This window comes from Paroedura picta, chromosome 7 (assembly GCF_049243985.1).
Source record: "Paroedura picta isolate Pp20150507F chromosome 7, Ppicta_v3.0, whole genome shotgun sequence".
Classification (NCBI taxonomy): Eukaryota; Metazoa; Chordata; class Lepidosauria; order Squamata; family Gekkonidae; genus Paroedura; species Paroedura picta.
The window spans coordinates 33,918,646-33,939,150 of NC_135375.1; the positions used below are offsets into that span (position 1 = coordinate 33,918,646).

The 20,505-nt window shown below is 42.9% G+C and overlaps 1 protein-coding gene across 2 annotated transcripts in view; it reads right to left on the minus strand.

The window, feature by feature from the left end:
• LOC143842345 (uncharacterized) overlaps nt 1–20,505 on the minus strand; it is a 131,055-nt gene that overhangs the window by 16,051 nt on the left and 94,499 nt on the right. Inside the window, exon 1 of one of the 2 annotated variants that reach the window (XM_077347387.1) lies at nt 10,251–10,271. The exons of the other annotated variant lie outside the window; for it this stretch is intronic. The gene's annotated coding sequence lies outside the window, so the exon portion shown is untranslated. Of the gene's footprint in view, nt 1–10,250; nt 10,272–20,505 lie in introns of those variants that run through there. 2 annotated transcript variants of the gene reach the window in all.

Sequence of the window (20,505 nt, forward strand, 5' to 3'; positions counted from 1 at the left end):
CAGAAACACAGAAGAGCAGGGAAGGGAGAAGGCAGCTTTTGTTCCTTCAAGCCAGCTCATGCTGTTGCAATCAGTACTGGCATTCATTGCGCATGCATACACAGTCAAATGCACCGCTGTGAGAAAAAAACACTTAGCATTTCAGTATCTTCTGTCACACTGACTACTAGCTGAAAATGAGTGAGGAGCAAGCCAAAGGAAAGAGACAACTATATTTCAAAATAATTGCCTGACTCATAGTACAATCCTGAGGTGGGTGGGCAAAACTGCCCAGGGAGCAGTGTGTCTTGGAGGTATGTGGACGTATCTTGGAGATCTGCCGGTGTAGTGCCCTGCTGTGCCATGGCTCCCCGCCAGAGAACTGCTGGTGCGACCCTCTACACCAGTGGGAGAAAGGGCGGGGATATGGCAGCAGTTAGTTAGTTCCCTAAGCCACTCCAGCCTGGGAACTCCCCTCCTCCAGAACAAACATAATGTTATGCCAGCAAAATCCACATTGTAGTGCTTATGTACCCATGCAACACAAAAGACAAAAGGCAAAATACCCCCAGTACAGGCCAAGCACTAAAACTGTAGCCAATCAGACTCCTCCTCAGTGGCAGCCAAACACCCTCTCCTGCACCCAATCATAATTCAGATAATAGGCAGGCAGCATGGGTGTCTACCTCTGAGGTGTTTGACCTGTGCATTGGAGCAAACAGTGGGCCATTCCGCACTCGTTCAAAATTGCACAATGGTTGCAAATTGAAATCGCTACTGATTTGCTGTTATGCACAACGTCGTTGACAATCTGCAACACTCCTGAAACCGATCCGCAAAAAGCGCTTCGTTGTAGCGCTTTCAGGGAAATCCCAAAAAGTGGATTCACCCTCTGGAAAGTGCTACACTCTTGTAACCAATCTGCAACACTAGCGGGAAAGTTCTGTGCGTTACCACTGTTGCGGTTTCTGCAAAGTCCCTCCCCCTGGCTCTCTCCTCTGATCTTCCGGCGAAGCGATCGCCATTTTTTTTTCTCGGAGTGAGTGGAGATCAACGCACCGGCGAGCCTTCATTTACCCAGTGAGGCTTCCCTGGCTGCAGTCCCTCCCCAGAGCTGTTTTAAGTCACCAAGCACCAAGCAACACCCAGCCCCGTTTGCTGGTTTATTTTCCCTTTATTTTTCACTCTATTTTTGGCCGAAAATCGCGTCCGTGCGGGGGGGGGGGGGGGGTATTTTTTTTTCACTCGGAGGGATCGTGGCAACGATGAAACGGCAGCTCAAACACCACCTGCTAGCTAGATGGGTCTCTCTGTTGCAACGAATCAACGCAGATTCGTTGCAACGTGTGTGTGTTTGTGTTTTTAAAAAACCTTCCTTAAAGGGAAAGGGGCTTTTCGGGAGCATGATAACAGCCGCCCATTGGCTGCTTGACAGACAGGGGCAGGACAAAGCTCAGCAATATCGCTTCCTGGCTAACCATTTTTGCCGAGACCAGAAACCTGTGGGAAACGATAGAAACGCAACTGGATTCCACTACAAAGGCAGGTATGCATAACGACGAATTCCACTATTTAAAATGGTATTTTTTCCTTCCGCAACCAATTTGCTACATAGATCCTGGTGCGGAATGGCCCAGTGTTTTATTCTGGTGGTGGAAAATACAGAGTTCATTTAGAGCTTACACCCAAAGTGGAAAGCCACTCTCCTTGAGGTGTGCCTAACATGTCTCATTTCAGAACCCTTGCAGGTACACCATCTCTAGAGATGCACACCAAAAGAACCACCATGAGTTGCAAGGAAAGAAGCAGGGACCCAGCACTATTAGCCAGGGAATCTATTCCTGTCTTTCCATTCCCCCTCACATGCTGCTGCCTCAACAATGCAGGCTCCTACCGGCAAGACTAGCAATGTGTGTGCAGGGGGGAAACCTGAGGCAGCTGCACTCAGAAGTATGCCTCAGGTCCTGTGAAGGGCCATACTCCCAGAGACATGTACTTAGGAGTGCTGGCTATGATACCGGGGGAAGGGGTATGGCAAAGATTCTGGCAGCCTTGTACAAACTTGCAAAACTGTTATTATGGGGTGCAATCTAATGCAGTTCCTCTAGTCCAGAGGTGTCAAAGGATGGAACCAGGCCATCTAGGGCTCTGGCCTGTAAACAACTGATTACCTTTACTGCCAAAAGATAGTGGCTGTGTATTATTTCCCCCTATACTGCCCCAGAACTAACATGTAACAGACAGTGGTATGGGAGCTTAGGCATCAGGGAGACATTGGGAAGCAATACTAAAAGAGCATTAATGTTTTCATCACATTTGTCTTTTGAGTAAAAAATAATATTGTTAATTGTTTTTGCCTGTATAAAGTTTGTATCTCCAATAGCCAGCATCACATTTTACGGCACACATGGCCCAGCTCAACAAAGTGACATTTATGACTGATCTAGCCCTCATTGAGCCTCTTGTGGCGCAGAGTGGTAAGGCAGCTGCCTGAAAGCTTTGCCCATGAGTTTGGGAGTTCAATCCCAGCAGCCGGCTCAAGGTTGACTCAGCCTTCCATCCTTCCGAGGTCGGTAAAATGAGTACCCAGCTTGCTGCTGGGGGGTAAACGGTCATGACTGGGGAAGGCACTGGCAAACCACCCCGTATTGAGTCTGCCATGAAAACGCTAGAGGGCGTCACCCCAAGGGTCAGACACGACTCGGTGCTTGCACAGGGGATACCTTTACCTTTAGCCCTCATAACAAATGAGTTTGACACCTCTCCTCTAGTGTAAGCTTACTTAAAACAACATGGCTACACTGGAGTAACTCTGCATAGAATTGCATTGGAGGGGGGTGTTTATTGTTCTATTGTTGTAATTTGTGTTTAGTCACTTTGAGACTATCAAGGAGGCAGGATATAATTATTTTCGGCAGTCTTCACCAGGCTGATGTAAACCGCCCTGAGCCTTTGGGGAGGGTGGCATATAAATAAATAAACAAGCGAACAAACAAACAAATATGGCACCATATTAATTCAAATATCCATTTGACCAAAATGAGGTAGTAATGTAGAAATACTCTGATAAGATCTGCTGATATTTTCGCTCAAACACAATAATATAAGCTGCACGGTGGTCAATATATATATATGTGTGTGTGTGTGATTTCAGAGTTGACTCTTTCATATGTGTTTTACCCCTCTTTTGACCCATTCCATTCCTTATCTTGAGCAGCAGGTTAGGCTGACAGGAAGAGTGAATGGCACAAGAACAACCAGTATGCTTCATCACTGAGTGGGCATGTGAATCTGTGTTCCCACATAGAATCATAGAGTTGGAAGGGGCCATACAGGCTATCTAGTCCAACCCCCTGCTCAAAGCAGGATCAACCTAAAACACCCATGATAAGTAGCCACCTAGCTCTGCTTAAAGATTGCCTGTGAGGAGGAGCTCATCACCTCCTTAGGCAGCCAATTCCACTGCTGAGCTACTCTGACTGATATCTAGCCAATACCATTCTACATATCGTTTAAATTACTGTGGGTCCTGTCCTCTGCTGCCAACAGGAACCTTTTCCCGCCCTCTTCTAAGTGACAACCTTTCAAATACTTAAAGATACCAATCATGTCCCCTCTCAACCTCCTCTTCTCCAGGCGGAACATTCCCAAGCTCCTCAGCCTTTCCTCATAGGGCTTGGTCTCCAGGCCCCAGATCATTCTCGTTCCTCTCATCTGAACCCTCTCAGTTTTGTCCATGTCCTTTTTGAAGTAAGACCTCCAGAACTGCACAAAGTACTCCAGGTGTGGTTTAACCAATGTGGTATACAATAGAACTATGGCATTTTATGATTTTGATGCAACAGAAAAGGCAAAATCTACCCCAGCATTCTAATAACTCTACCACATTGGCTTCCACGAGTCCAAAATGGACAGACACCAAAATGAACAATCTGGATGATATTAAATCAGTGTTTGACAGAGGTGAGTGTGTTTATGAAATGAAAAGAATTCCCTTTCTTCATCCTGTTTTTCCCAGAAGCATCAAAGACAATTGTAGGCAAAATTATAATAAGGGGTTTGGGCGCTCTGTCTCAGAGCTGTTCCATGCAACAATTTTCTACCACAGGAAACCTATTGCAAACACTTGCTCATGACAAACATTCTAGTATAGGAAGGGCTTGTTAGGGGTCAACTATAAAATGAGCCCTGAATATAGCAAACCCCTGAAGTTACAGTTACTTTGAAAAATTATCCTTAACAAAATATGGGGTTTCTTTCTTTCTTTCTTTCTTTCTTTCTTTCTTTCTTTCTTTCTTTCTTTCTTTCTTTCTTTCTTTCTTGAGCAAATAACATCATTTCTTGGTTTTAAGGAAAATAAGACTTTAATGTTATGAAGCTCCTTAGAGCCATATGAAGGAAGTATCTCTCTCTCTTTCATACACATACATGCACTCCTACAGTATCAAATGTAACTAGGAACAAAGACTACAGGGAACAGAATTTAATGGACTGCGATTACTGTTCTGGAACAGAGTGAACCTCTTTATAGCCCATGAGAAGATGACGTGAACTGAATTCAAACAAAGGGCTGGTAATGGATTTTACTGCAAGACACAGCTTTTTTTTTAAGGTGCTTTTGCGGTTTCTGTCGCTGCAAAACAGTCCAAAGTTTAAAAGAAATATCTAAAATAAGAACAGTATTAGCTAGAAAAAAAATCTATCTCTCCCCCCTCCCCTATTTAGTTTTATTTTTATTCCTATGTAAAAAGAATGCATGTTCCTATTCTGGTAAATGTTAATATTGTTGTGTTTGGATCCTCTGAATTTCCTTCCATGCTGTTTATTTGGAAGGACTTTTCTGTCTTGTTTATTCTTCCTTTCTTTAGCCAGCACAGTTTTAGTTGATAATAAGTCTAATCAATTGTGCCTCAGCCAATGATTTAAAATGAGGAATAATCCATGTTGGCAATTCCATCTGTTTGTCTCCCGCCTCCCTCCAAATCAAACGTGCGGACATTTTGTTCCCGTCTAATCGGCATGGTGATAGAAGGGAGGGGGAGGGTGGGAAGGATTGCCTCACAACCTTCAAGACCTGCTTGTGTCTTCCCAGAACCATTTGGCACTTTAAAACAACATGCTGAAACATCAGTCTTATCTGACCCAACAGAACTATACTTATGGTTTTTTTTTTCATACGAGCACATTAAGCACAATCCACTTGAACGTCCTCCTAAGAAAGATTTCCTTAACTGCACAAGAGCATTACCACTCATTCAGTTCAATGAAGCTTGCACAGGAGAACTTGATACACTGTGCCTATTATTCCTTCTTGTTCATCTGGGGGATGAAGGGAAGAGAAAGAAAACCCAAAATATTTAACTCCATTCTATGTAACAACACTCCTAATATTTTATTCCGTTCCTGCTAGAGTACACTGCCTCGGCAAATGGAAGGTGATTTGGAGGCTGGTGCCTAAGGAGGCCTTTGTTTGGGGAGGATGTGATATCACTTCCGGGTAATGTCCTATACTGCCCCCTGGAGCACCACTAGGGACATTTCTTTCCTCTTCAATTCCTTGGGCGGGGGAGGGGGGATGAGAAGCGAATTTGAGGATGGGGACAGGTAAAGGGGAAGACTAGTGTACTTCTCGCAAGCATAGGTTTCATCCTACCGAAATGAAACGAATTAACATCTCTGCCAAAGATAGTTAGTTACTCATGATGTCCCTGAACCACAATGAACCCTGAATCTCTTGCAATTATATCTTATCAAAAACACAAGCTTGAGGCAAATGACTGTGTGGCTGTTACTCTGGGATTTTCCATGAAAAGCCAGATTCCCAATATTTAGTAAAAAGTGGTTCTGTGTTTCTAAATAGCTATGTCGGGGATAGCTTGTTGAAAAATCATGGTTGACAGAAGCTATTCTACACTACTTCCTAGAGGACTGACTCCTCTTTACCAAGTGAGGAAACTGAAGATTCAGTCAAGGAGGTTGAGCATCTGGAACATCCCAGATGGAGGCAGCCTTGCCTAGTAGTTTCCTTCAGTCTCCAGGAATCTGAGGAGACTGGGTCAGCTTCTTCATCCTAAAGTATAGCCTTGTCTCTGATCCCCATTTCCACCTCAATCCACTGCAGCTTCCAAAGTCTTTTTGGAAAGCCAGCTTGTGGAGAGCCAGCTAGGTATAGTGGTTAAGAGGGGCCAGCCTCTAATCTGGAGAAATGGGTTTGATTCCCCCCTCCTGCACATGAAGCCAGCTAGGTGACCTTGAGCCTGTTATAGTTCTCTCAGAACTCTTCAGCTCTTCAGACTCACCTACCTAACAGGTTGTCTGTTGTGGGGAGAGGAGGGGTAGGCGATTGTTAGCTACTTTGAGAATCCTTTGAGTAATAAAAAGCAGGGTACAAAAAGCAGCTCTTCTTTCTAACTGACTTCTTGAGCCCACAAAGCTAAGAACCACTGCAATTCTGTAGGAGCACTCACTACTGCAACTGTGCATGGTGCCTTTAAGAACTGGTAGCTTACTTCTAGAGGCGGAGCTTGCAGCTCCCTTTCCTTGCAGGAATATTTAAGGCCTCAGTTGACCCACAGCATTTGCAAAAACATCATTAAGCTTTCGGAGATTTTACTGTTTCCAGCCCCATTATTCTGATGCCTTCCTGGAACTAAGTTTTGAAAAGGACACCTTGGTCTGGAATTGCTATATTTTGTTCATGTGGTTATTAGCGAATGCAGTGGTTCTCATCCTGGGGGTTGGGACCCCTTTGGAGCTCGAATGACCCTTTCACAGGGGTCGTGGCAGTGCGAGCAGCTCAGCTGGGGGGAGGGGCACTGCCACTGCTGCCGCTCCTCCAGCAGGCGCCTACACTCGGCCGCCAGCCACTCCAGCAGTGCCTCCAGCACAGCGCAGTCTCCCGCCAGGCACTCCAGGCGGTGGCACAGCTCAGTGGGACAAGAGGCAGAACTGAACTGAGAAACCCTGGAAAAAACCCAAATTATATACAATCATGAACAGTGGATCTTCATGCCATTGATCAGTTTTGGTTTGATTTCTGTGAAAGAACACTTGCATAATTTTATGGTTGGGGGTCACCACAACACGAGGAACTGCATTAAAGAGTTGAAAACCACTGAGCTAATGAAATGAGCTCTCGAGAGAGATGAGGGCCCTGACAGAATTGTCAAAGTTCCACAGGGCCTGTAAAACAGAGCTCTTCCACCAGGACTTTGATTGAGGCCGGGTCTGTTTCTACCATCTTGTGATTGTGGCTTTATAGTTTTGGTGGTTTTATGGGGTTTTTATGGGGTACCACTATGTAATCCACCTTGAGTTGAAGGAGGAAGGCAGACTATAAATTGAATGAATGAATAGAATCCAGGTAATGTTGCTGTCAAATAGTTGTTCAGTATTTTCTGATATTTTTGCTCAGAGGGAAACACTGTCATCCTTCTGTCTGATTTCCCCCCAGACCTGGTTTGTAGCTATCTTTTGGGCTATCTTTTGGGCATTCCTAGCTTGGGTTGAGCCAACTGTCAAAACTCTACTTATAAACCTGACAGGAAGAGAGGTCCAACTGTGACATGATTGGACCAGCTCCATCATTTCCTAGTTACACTGTCATTTCCAAATGCCCTGCAATACAATCTTCTCCTAGATTACACCCTGTGGTTGCAAATAGGAAACAAGATCAGAAAATATTTAATTAAAGTCCAATACTCTGTGAGACCAATGTGTCACTAATAGAGCATAAGCATAATGGGGCATAAGCATCATAAGCTCCTTATTAGAAAAAAGAAATGTAGATTAGTTTAAGGGTCAGGAAGGATATCAAAAGTCTCAGCCAATCAACACTGAGACAGGAAGTAAGATCATAAGCCTCATCCATCCTACAGGTTCTTGAAAAACTATCCTTGAGTGTTCTGGGAGGCAGATTAAAGTTGTCCCACAGGACTTGCAAGATACCATAACAAATTAGGGGAAAAAGGAGACTGAATGGGAGGAGACAGGAGAGCAACTATGGAACTGAGGGGGGGGGGGGTTGTTCCTCTGACAAACAAAGCAGGGCAGGGCACTGCTGCTAAGAAAGAAACAAGAAGGAAGGAGAACTACATGAGTTGTGCTGACAGCTCCCATATAAAGGAGTCTGGGCTGCCTGGGAGGCACCCAGTAAATTCCAGTGCTTCCATTGATTAGCTGGCCCAAACACAGAGTTCGCTTTGCTGCAGGGAGAAAAATAGTAGCAGACAGGGTCTATGTGAATATTTGCAAATCTCTCCTGAAGAAGATCATTAAAACATTATTTTAATACTGCTGGTGGCCAGGAGGAAACAGTTCTGTCTCATTGAATGGGATGTCTCCCAGATTAAACATACTTTGGATTCTATTGCTTGGAGACAGGTCACTATGGGATTTTAGAAGAGAAAGCACAGCTGCTTTGGAGACCTAGGTGTAAACTGCACGGAGCTTTTATTCCAACCCCAGATAGATTCAGTCCCTGCCCTCTACACAGAATGCGATTTCCGTTTGGATTTGGGGCGATTTAAATTTTCCTTCTGCAGCAAGAAGGATTGATCCGGAGTGACCCTACCTTTATTGTGCGATATCTCAGACTGCTTTTAATCCTGAATATCCAACTTGGGAAAGAAAGCTCCATGGTAGAGAACCTCTGATAGGCTACACCTGGTCATGTGACACGCTTGCCTTAAAGGAGAAGCCCCTAATTTCTCTCAACTTCTGTCAGTCCTGGATTTTTCCTCCCTCCTCTGCCTTTTTCGATCCTCTCCCCCACCCCTCCAAGAAAAGAAAGAGGCTCCCTGCCTGGCTCCTCTCCCCCCCCTTCAAAAAAAGAAAGAAAGAGGCTTGGCTCCCCCCCCCACCTTCTGAGCCTCCCTAATCACCTGCAGAAGACTTTCCTGTTTCAATGGGGAGGGGGGGGGAGAAGAAGACCCGAGTTCAAAGCGATCTGAATTCAACAGGACTGACAATGGAATAAAGAAAGTAAGTGAAGACTGCCCTAGTTTTAGTGAATTGTGCAGGATAATTTGTTTAGAAATTAAGAGTGCTGTGGAACAACAGTAATGATTCTACTTCAGCCGACTGGATTTACCTTAGCACCTGTATGGAAGCAAGAGAAAGGCAAATTACTTAAGCATCTCTATAAAATGGAAGGCTGAAATGGTGACCCCAACTGAAGCCAAGCCTGAGAATTTGTATAACTTAATCTGTACTTTTTCATCTCTTGTTACCCAAATTCTCTGGGCCCATTTTAAAACTGCTGCACCAAAGTAAGCTCTGCAAAAATAGGCTGCAGTTTTTTAAACTCTCACGTATTAAAAAAACAAGACAACCCAAATAATGGCGGATTTGTCATATTCATAGGCACATTCGTTTGGGTTTTTCCCCCTATTAAAATGGGACAAGATATATTGTCTTTTCCCCTAGAGTTTGCTTGCTCTCTCACCAAACGCCTACACGCCTTTACTCTTTCCGTACTCTCTGCCAGCCTAACAGGCATTTCTTGCAGAAAGACTCATACAATTACCTAATGGTGCAGAACAAGCACGACAGCCCTCTCTGCTGCGTGCCCCATTTCAACAAGGATATGTTCAGCATGACTCAGAATGAATCAGACCGTAGAAAGCGAACAGCAGTCTCACAAACAATGGATGACAGTCGACAATTTAGAGCCACAATACCACACTGCCTAATCATCATTACCCGGCCGCCAATTGTACTGTTCATTGTGTGTCTGTAATAGAATTGGTGGGTATACCCATGGTTATGCCTAGAAAAATAAACGCTGTTGATTAACAACACTGAGACCTAAATCAGACATAATCTATGGTTACAAAATTCTCTGCTTTATTAAAACCTAATAATGATATTAATGGAGCAAAATTCAGCCTTTTTGGGCACAGGATTTGAACAAGGGGAGGGTGAATATATCTTTGCTTGCATTTCTCACAATCTTCAGCAAACTAGCACCCTCCTAAAGTCCATTTCCATTTCCTCCAATATGATCACAAAGGTGTGCTAGCCTCAGTATTTTAGGCCCTGGTCTTGGGATGCTGAAGGCAATCCATAATCAACTGTTTCACATCTCCTAGCTGCTTGCAATTAGTAAGCCAGCAGATTTGAACCACAGGCTTTTAAGAGCACTCGGCAAGTATCACCAAGCCTGTGCTGGCCCATCAATTGGTGCAGGGAATCTTACTGCACAGCTAGAGCCCTTGCAGTTCCTTCCTTTAGTGCACAGAATGAACCTTTGCCTGATATGGATCACTTACCCGTCACAAGATTTATGGTAGGCTCAAGTCCTGACACAGCAAGAGCAAAATCAGGGAAGCTTATTTCCTAAGAACAGGGAAAGCAAACAGTAATGCAAATAATTGATAAGAGAAATAATACTGTAATATTAAATGTACAAACGCAGACAGCAGGAGAGGCCTAACCATTTAACTAGACAACCAATAGTGCAATTCCTAAACAGAGGGCATTTCCGCACATTGGTAAAAATAGCGTTACGACACCTGAATGGTGTAGTGCTAAATATTATCACGCCTCCCAGCCATTCCGTACCTTTCTGCTGCCTCGCTCTAGTTTGTTCCTTTTCGCACTTCTCACTCTCCACAACTGCTGCTGGAAATGGCGGAAGAGAATGTGCTTTATACATAACTCTTTTCCGTCTGTCAATCATTCCAGGCAGCGAATCCCCTTTCTCCATGCCTGCTAATTTTTTTAAATTCATACTTCTCCACTGAAATGCCTATGCATAGAATCATAGATGCATAGTGCTTTTTGAACACTACCTCTTATGGAATCATGATTCTTTAGACATTTTTAAACATTAATCTTGTTCCTGATTTTTTGGGGGGGACTTTAGAGAGGCATACTTTGTGTCACAACTTTGGAAAAAATACTTTATTTCTGGTATCACCTACACACTTGTTTGCCTATTTGTTGTTCCAGGCTGTTCTCCATTTTTAAAAAGCATTTCCCATCCCCTGTAAGAAGGGAGAGGGAGGACCGTGTGAGGGTGGGACACTGGAGGCAGAAGTAGCTCTTCTTCACCTTCATACATTTCTTTGGCTGGTGGCCTGTTGGTTGTCTGCTGGGGGGGGGGGATAGCGCTTTTTAAATTGGTTAATCCAATTTTGGAGCCTATAAGGTAAGATAATCACTCAGCCCACCAGAACTTTTAATTATCATTTTCTCTGCAAAGAACATATGTTGCTTAAGGTAGAATCATAGAGTTGGAAGGGACCTCCTGGGTCATTTAGTCCAAGCCACTGCAGAATGCAGGAAATTCACAACTACCTGTCCACCAGAGTGACCCCAATTCCATGCCCAGATGATGCTCCCCCAAAAGAAACACCAGAATCCATGACCAGTCTTGCCTGGAGGAAATGATTAAAAGATGAACATGGTGAAATTCCTAAGAGGAGAAACCCAGAAGGATCCGAAGTATGCTTCCTCTAGTATTTATTGATGTGAAGACATTTTTAGTCGCATGCAGGAACCTGGGAAACAGATATGACTAAGGAAGGAGCAGGACTCTCATGCCCACCCCGCCTCCGAAGAAACCTAGCGAAGCCATCCAACTTGCCAGGCACCCAACTAGGTAGAAGGGGGGGAAACAGAGTTATGGATCCAGTGTTCTTCCAGCTCTTCCTTGGCTGTGGCATCAGTAGCAGTGCCTTGCCTCACGCTGCCTCCCTCGCCTCATCAACCACTTTTCGATGTGGGGAGGTGGCACCACTGTGTCCCACATTGGAGTGAGTGCCAGAGCCAGGCAGCAGGGCCGCATGGACAGTGGCTGCACCGGGTGCCTGGACAGGGAGAGAGACAACTGTCAGAGCTGCTGACAGAGAGCATGGTCAGCCTCCAGCCTGCTGTCCTCCCTGTCCCCCACACGCTGATTTACACAAGCACAAGTGGGCTGTAGTGGGAGAGAAAAGGTGACAAAAGATCTGGGTCAAGAGCCCTGCTATGCTTTCAGCACTCTAGATCCAACATACAAGCAACAGCTCTTTAAAACGTTGTTTTCTTTTACATCCATACCAGTGCCATTTTTAAAATGGCTGCTGAATCCTAGGCCCTTTCCCTTGTGTGCCAAGGTCCAGTTTGGTTGATTTACCTTCTCTTGGCATCAGACACAGAGATGTATTCCACCTTCTCTCCTCTAATTTACTCCCTTCTTTATTCAGCCTCTTCCACCAAGTCTTCTGAAGACCCAAGCCTGGCCTGGGATATGTTTGTCCTCCCTCTACCTTGAAGTCCCATGGAAGTGTGGCCAAGCCCATGACAGATCAATACTTTCTACAATTAATGATGTTAAAATCTCCAGCTAAATATCTGCCCCTGCAAAGTAATCCAGTTTGTATTAATATTCTCATCCACAAACATTAAAATATGTTTTACATGCTGTTTTGTTCCAACATCAGTGCATCCATACTGCTTTTGGCCACTACCACCACCCAGGATAAGAGCCTCTTGTGGCGCAGAGTGGTAAGGCAGCCATCTGAAAGCTTTGCCCATGAGGCTGGGAGTTCGATCCCAGCAGCCGGCTCAAGGTTGACTCAGCCTTCCATCCTTCCGAGGTCGGTAAAATGAGTACCCAGCTTGCTGGGGGGTAAACGGTAATGACTGGGGAAGGCACTGGCAAACCACCCCGTATTGAGTCTGCCATGAAAACGCTAGAGGGCGTCACCCCAAGGGTCAGACATGACTCGGTGCTTGCACAGGGGATACCTTTACCTTTACCTTACCACCCAGGATATTCCCCATTCTTCCACAGTGCAATTGCGATGGTTGCAGGAGCTTTTATGGGCAGGAGGATGAGCATCCTGAGCATCCTGAGCAGCCACAGCTGCCTGGGCAGCAGGAAATTTTACAGGGAAAGAACTTCTCCAAGCAGCCATGGACCACAGGAGCTATTGGAAGGTTTATGCAGATAGGCATGATGTCACATTTCCTTTAAAAAGCAATTAAAATATGTGCTGTACATCCCAGTAGCACTGACCACATATGTGCCTTTTAAAAAACAAAACAGCAGCACAGAGGCAAGGGGAAGTGGTTTGTTTGTTTTTACAGATAAAGGTATGGGAAAAAATGGAAATTCTATCTGCTGCAGAATTTGAAGGACTGCCTTTTTCAAAGATTGCCCCTGTCTGAGATTTTTAGCTAGATTCTCCCCTAATATACATAGGTGCAAGAACCTCGCTGGTTGCCCCTCCTACTCAGCAAGTCTCCTAGAATTGTGACCACCGCCGCTATATGTTATATGTAACTTTTAATTGGGGTTTTTATGGGGATTTTATTGTGTTTTAACTATTTATGTTGTAAACCGCCCTGAGACCTATTGGGAGAAGGGCGGTCTAAAAAATTAAATAATAATAATAATAATAATAAAAGAATTGCGAATTTCCACCTGACCTGGTATTTAGACTCTCCTGATGAGGGGTTACCAAACATATGACCTAGCTGTAGAGCCCTCCCCTCCCGGTAGGGCTAAAAGAGGGTTGGGAATTTTAGTTTCCACTATCTTATAAGTTGGAATAGTATAGTTGCCTACCCATGCAGAGATGGCTATATCATTACTCTTCAGATTTAAATGAATTGCCTGTGTAATAATAAATGTTTCTGCTTTCCCTTGTAGAAACAAAAGTGCATGGAGGAGACAACTCTATTTTAGGTAATACGTAAAGCATTTCTGCACAAGGAATATGTTACTAGACAGACTCCAAATGTTGGCGGCTTTTAGAGCCCACTATTACAGATTTCCACTTGCCCAGGCTGCACCTGGAGGTGGATGTTAACTGTCAAGGTTGATCATGGAACTTCAATTTATTTCCCATATAAAATGAAATGACATTCCCTCACACACCAGTGTCCTTGGGATTTGTAGTCTGAAATGAAGATCTTTCCAAGCTAGACAAAGGGTTGTGACTTGCACCAGTGACCAGAGATATCAACGTGTTACACTTTCCATATGCTTGTGGTCTTCTACTTGTGTAGCTATCACTGCCAGGAATTCCTTTAATCCCCCTCCTGCTTTATTGTTATAAGGATTTGAAAACACATTCATAACAATTACAGGAACAAAGCCTCTTTGATAGTACTAGGGAATCTTGATCACCTCTGATGTAGTAAAACTCAGCTTTGTAGCTGTTCATCCTCAGTTTCTTATGCATTCTAGTCACTTCCCCAGTCGCTATTCATGATCATCTGTCAGTTCACTGGTGCCTGAACAGTATGATGTGTTGCCACCTGCTGTAGAAGCAGTGAAAATTTCTTCAGCAAAAGAGAAGTATAATAGCTGGGCATGTCCCAACCCATTCATTGGATTTAAACCTTCCTTATAGTGGGAGAAATGTTCTTCAAGTTGGAAATACATTAGTATAAATAAGTAGAGTCACTTGGGAAAATGAAAATGCATCTCACAGAGCGGACAATAAACAGTGCTGGAGTTATTTGCGAGTCCATAGCTAGAAAATTCAACTACATTCATAAGTGCTTTAAACTGGAGAAATAAGTAAATACTGGGGTCGAACTAGCTTTGTAGAAAGTTTTCAGCTCATGGTTCCAGTTTCCAAGTGTAGGTACCCACATATTCAACCATACTGAGAATTAGATATAATGGTTTGACAGGCTAAACAAATATTTATGTTCCAGTAACAATGGATAACTATTATTGGTTGAAGGTGGGCAGGAAACCTTCTGAGGAAAATGACTCCATAACTATGTGAATATATTTGTGCTCTATGACTGGCATGCTATTATATTCATACATACTAGTTTTTAAAGGAACATTAACTGCTAGATGAATTGTCTGGTTCTTTTGTAGACATAAAACATAATTATATCTGGAATGATCTATATGCAGTTTGCCATGTGGAAAGGAAATTAGATGATGTGTCTTCCTATATATATTGTAATACTTGTTTTGTGTAACTAATCTTGCTTAAGAGAAAAATATAGAACATCTGGGAAGGCTCAAGGCTAAATAACAAAGGCAGTGTTGACTCAGTCCATCTCTTAATGGAGTATCTTTATACATGGAGATTCCCATCTGGCAGTTCTGCTGCTTCAGTCCCTCTATAACAGAATTATAGCCTTTGAAAATGCAATCCTTACTGCTTTCTTTTTCTTACCAATCATACTGGGAACAGAAGAACATTTTCTAATGGACATGTTGCTCTGTTCTAGCTACCTAGTGATTATGTGCAAGGATAATCTTTGAAGGAGTTCTTTAAGTTGCATAGCTCAAGTGCTTGAAGCCTACCTTTAAAATGGTACATGAATTGCTGCAAGCAAGAAAAGCAAAATAAAAGGAGACCTTTCTTTCATAGATAATTTTGAATTACAGATTTTAGCAGAAACATCAGCTCTGTTCTGAAAGGTATTGCTAATGTGCATTTTATGCTCTTTCATTACTCTGTGGTTGTAGTGAAAATCTGTAGCGCTCGAGGCAAAACATGTCATCACAAATATGTTCCTTAACCATTAAGTAAGTCTCCAGAGATGCTGATCTTTTGATCTCATGCACAAAGTGATTTAGCTGATCAGCAGTTCTCTTCCATTTTAAAAGCAGCTTTTCTACAGAAGTATTCAATTGACCACTGAAGAGAGTTCTTCTGTGATGCAAGTGTATAAAAGCGAAAGGCTAAACTAGAAAGATTATTTTTAATAATTTCTAAAATCCTCTGTGCTTAAACTTTAGGCTGTTTACTTTTGTGTCCGTGCTAATTAAGAAATCAGGTTAGAGCTTAATGGTACTTTGAAGATCAGCAAGGAATTCTTTTTTTCTAAATGCTCACTAATATGTATCGAGAGAAAAATAATGGATTTTCATTTTTCTAAGCTTAAGCTTACTTACATTGTGGTGTACACAATGGGCTAATACTGTGCTGGGCCAGAAGCCTTAACAATAGCATTGAACAAATTCAATGATCATGTACACCAATAACTCCCTTCACAAGACTAGAAGCACAAAATTGTCTACACAAATAACCCTTCGTAATTCTTTCTCTAGCAACCCCAACAGACAAATAGGAAAAATGCTTAAGGTCAATGTCCAAAAGGTCCTCCACCTGAGCCATATTCTGTCCCGTATTTTTAATATTTGCATTCTAAAATTATTGGATCATAACAGAAATTGTTAAGTATCTAAATAAAAAATAGGCATTGTACAATAGATATACAAGGAGATAGTATTCCATTCAAACATCAACTCTAACACCCATTGAGACAATTACCCTAACTATGATTCTAACTGGAGCATAAAAATAGCTAAACAATGTATATATTTTATTTATTATTGAATGTTTATACCACCACTCCCAGACAAGCTGGCTCATGGCAGTTCACTAAGACGACAAACCCTACTAGCTTGCTGCCGACTACAAATACAACAATCAAACAGCATAGCATAGATGGCGGCAGTAACTGGTCTTATAGACCCTACTTCTCAACTTATCTATTCCCAGTTGTGCTAATAGATGGAATGAATAAATGAAGAACTGGTTTCTTTAGACAACAGTACTGTATTGACTGTTCTAGATGGGGCTGAAGTTATTAGTTCACTTCTTTCTATCCTACCTTCTCTCTTTAAAGTCACAATCAAAGTCACTAAGATGACGTTGTGAACACAAAGCACAATAAAAAAACTTCAGCAATGGGTTTTAAAAAAATCAAAACTGCACAGTCGGATCTGCAAATATAATTTATAAATCCTTTCCCAAGTGCCCTTTGAAATATGACCATTTTACAAGATTTTAGCCTCTAAATAAAGAGACTAAAGACTCTTCCTGCACCCAGTAAAAACATGCCAAAGGACTGGTCTTACCACAGAATAAGTCATTGATCTGTTACCCAACAAAGAGGGGACACCATATTGAATAGGCTGTCCAAAGCTCATGGTTGCATGGGAATATAATGGGTGATGCAGTTCAATAACCATGAGGAACATACACTGTGAAAGCCTTCAATAACTAGATATTTGAACTGGATTCTGAGCAAATAGGTAGTCAGTGCAGTTAAGTGCTGGAGTTAGATGTTCCAACTGGCCCCAGTTGAAAATCTTAGTGTTGTATTGTGTACAAACTGAAACTTTTGAGGTATCTTCAAAGAAATCTTTAAATGTGCCCTTTAGAGCATGTTACAGTAGTTCAACATGGAGGCTACGACCAATTTTATGCATGGCAGCAGCTGTGTCAGGCCACTGCCTTGCAGCAAGGTAGCATGCCCTGACACTTCCCGAGGCTGCATGGCAGAAGGAATCCCCCGGTGCACGTGGACAGCCCCGACATTATGTATGTGTTTGCATTCCCTTACCATGGACAATCCAAGGGCCTGATTTGGGCTAGGGCTGGGAGAGGGCGGCGACGTCATGCATAAATGGGGATTAGCCCTGCAGCTCTGTTGCCGCCAGCCCAGCCTTTCCGCCCCATGCATAATCGGTCTATGGGAGCATGAATTAGAGTGGCTAGACTGGCAAAGTCTAAAGAAGAGGAACAGCTTGCGAACTAAATGCCATGAAAGAAGACATTCCTAGTAACACATTGACCTGCTTATTAATAAACCAGGTCTGAGAGCACCCTCCCTGCTGCAAGCACTTTACTTGATCTATCAGAAAGAGCTCAAGCCCATCTAAGAATGGCAAATCAAAACCAGGGCCCTTTCTGCACTCACTGTTTGCTCTCAATTTTCACAATGTTGGATGTGGCTTGAGGATAACTTGGTAGTTTTGTGAACAACTCTGAACAGATATGTTTTCTTCTGTTTTTCCTCGTGTTTCCAGTAAATAATCTCTGGTGCAGTACCCCAAAGAAAACAATGGGGGCGCTGTGAAGGGGGGCTGGAACTAGCATTTGGAATAAATGTCCCAGTTGATCCAATTAGCAGTGTATCCATGTAAACAAGAAAGCATTTCCTCAAGTTGCTGTGTTTATTCTCAGGTGTTGGTTCTTGCTGACCACACCACCATCCTGTACAAAGTTGCAATGCATTTAATGTCTTGGGTTCCTCACCCCCTTCATAGTATGCAATCTATCACAGGCTACCCTATCCCCCACCCCGTTCCCAAAGAGTCAACAAAGGGCTCAGTTCAGCTGCAGGCAACCCTCTCCCTGCCCCCTTTCATTCCCAAGGAGGCAGCAAAAGCCTCCATTCTGTTTGTTGCTGTTGTTTTTTAAATCACTGAAAGCTTTAGTGATTCTCAGGACTAACTTTCAGCCTCTTTAGTAGCATAGGAGGGAGGGAAGTAGCTTTTGAAAAGCAAGCATTTTAAAAATGGCTGTACTTAGGGTCAAGTCACAAAAATAAGTCTGCCCAGATATGATATAAAACAGGTGAACTTTATTTCTGAATTTCAATTTCAAGTGCCAGCTAGTCTATAAATGGTCTAGGATCAAGATACCAGAAGGACCATTTTGTTCGTTATGATTCTGCATTCTATTGTCTTCCTCCAAAGGCCATTCTTCAGGAAAGTCTACTTACAGAAGTGAAAAAGGTAGGGATCAGGGATATAGCTTTGCATTAGAATATTTTTTCCTGTGAAATTCATCTGATGGTTGCATTTAGGTGCAGTAAAGCATTATTTAAAACTATGTTTAAATTGAGTGTTTTGAGTATTTGATACCCTGTGATGCTCAACTTTGTTGGGGACCCTCACTTTTCTCTCAGATTTCGGCTGACCCTCCCTAACCTCATCAACTCCTTTACTCACAGCATCTCTTTACTTCTTTTACAGGCACTCTTGGTGCTCCCCTTCACTGTCTTGACTGCACCCTTTTGTCCAATTCATCAGACAGGCATACCCTTTGGCAAACAATGCAACACCTGTCCAGAAAAGTGCCAGTCCAGTTACTGAGGCATGTCCTCCTGGAGTCTCCATTCTGTCAGCTGCTCCTGTTTCCACTGCTTCCAGCTGGTGAAACTCCTGGAGCCCTGTTAGCCTTTCTAGAAATCCTTTCCGAAGCTCCAAACTTGAGACCATTTTAAGATCCTCCAACCCTCAAGTATGGCTTTCATCCAACTGACAACAGGATCACTTTCAACCCAGCTTTGTTTATATATGATTGGGCTGTCTGAAACACAAGGCTGCTGCCTGAGACTTGCAGGGCTACCCTGCACTCACTGTGATATATTTTCATTTATCAATGTCTGCTGTTCTAAGATTGATCTGCAAGAGAGTAATCTATTTACTTTGTTTTATCTTTGAATATTGAATATGAGGCATTATAAACAATAATTGGAAAATGATATAGCAGAGCAGCATTTTTTAACCTTTTTTCTGGTAGAGGAGCCCCTGGAATAATTTTTCAGGCTTTGAGGAGCCCCAGAAGTGTTGTCAGCTGGCCATGCCTCCCTGCCACCTCCCCCTCCAAAAGTGGTATGTCACCAGAAGTGCCATCACTATTTATTTATTTATTTATTATATACCGAGGGCCCAGGGCGGTTTACAGAAAACAGGAAAAGATACAATTAACATATGGTAACAGTAATAACATTATGATAATAACTTAACAAGATCATAACAATAACATTATAAAATAGAAATTGCGAGAGCCTCAGCTCAACTCTTACCGGACCCAGTGGGTAAAACAGATTTGTGTTCGTTGTAGGGGGAGAGCTTGGGGGCCAACTGGAAGCGGTGGTTTGGGTCGACCTCAACCAAATGCCTGGCAGAGGAGCTCCCTTTTGCAGGCCCTGTGGAACTGTTTAGGTTCTGTCAGGGCCCTAATCTCCCTACCTCCATTAACAGGCAAGTCCAAGGAAAACTGAGGATAGGAGGTTTAAGGCCAGGAGTAGGTATTCAGGCTCCACCCCCTTACAGGTGCAGAAACTATAATTCATTCATGCTCAGAGGGAGGAGGGAAGCAGCGGACCAGTTCCTTTGTTTGTGTGAGTCCATTAAAGGGGGAAGGCTGCAGGCCCCCACTGGAGCTCTCACAGACCCCTGGTTGGGAATCCCTGTAGTAGAGTAACCAAACTGCCTTATACTATGGTCAGAACACTGTCACATCTACTTCATTATGTCTGCTTTGACTGGTAACACTTCTCCAAGAACCCAGGGAGTGAACAGACTTTCTCAATGCCTATTACCTGAGAAAGAATCCTTTCTAAGAACTGACAACATAACATAATGAACACACACATGAACTTCATCTGCATTTTCTTATGCAAATATCTGGCTTTATATCATTTAATTTTCCTTTATGTATCTATTTTCAAAGCCATAGTCATGCAACATAACAAATATTTTAGACATTTAAAAATTAACACTATTTTTCTTTCTCTGATCAAGAATATGTATCATATAAAGTCATTATGCTACTTTTCATAAGGTTGCATGTTGTACTTACTGACAGGATTTTCAGGATTACTTTAGCACTATAACCCAAACACTAACACTTGAGATAAACTTGATGAAATAATATATCAAAAAACAAACACACCTTGATTTCAAAACACTTTCAGATAGAAAAGTCATTTTAAGCCATTATCTTCATGCATGAATAATTGAAGCCTGTTTAAAAA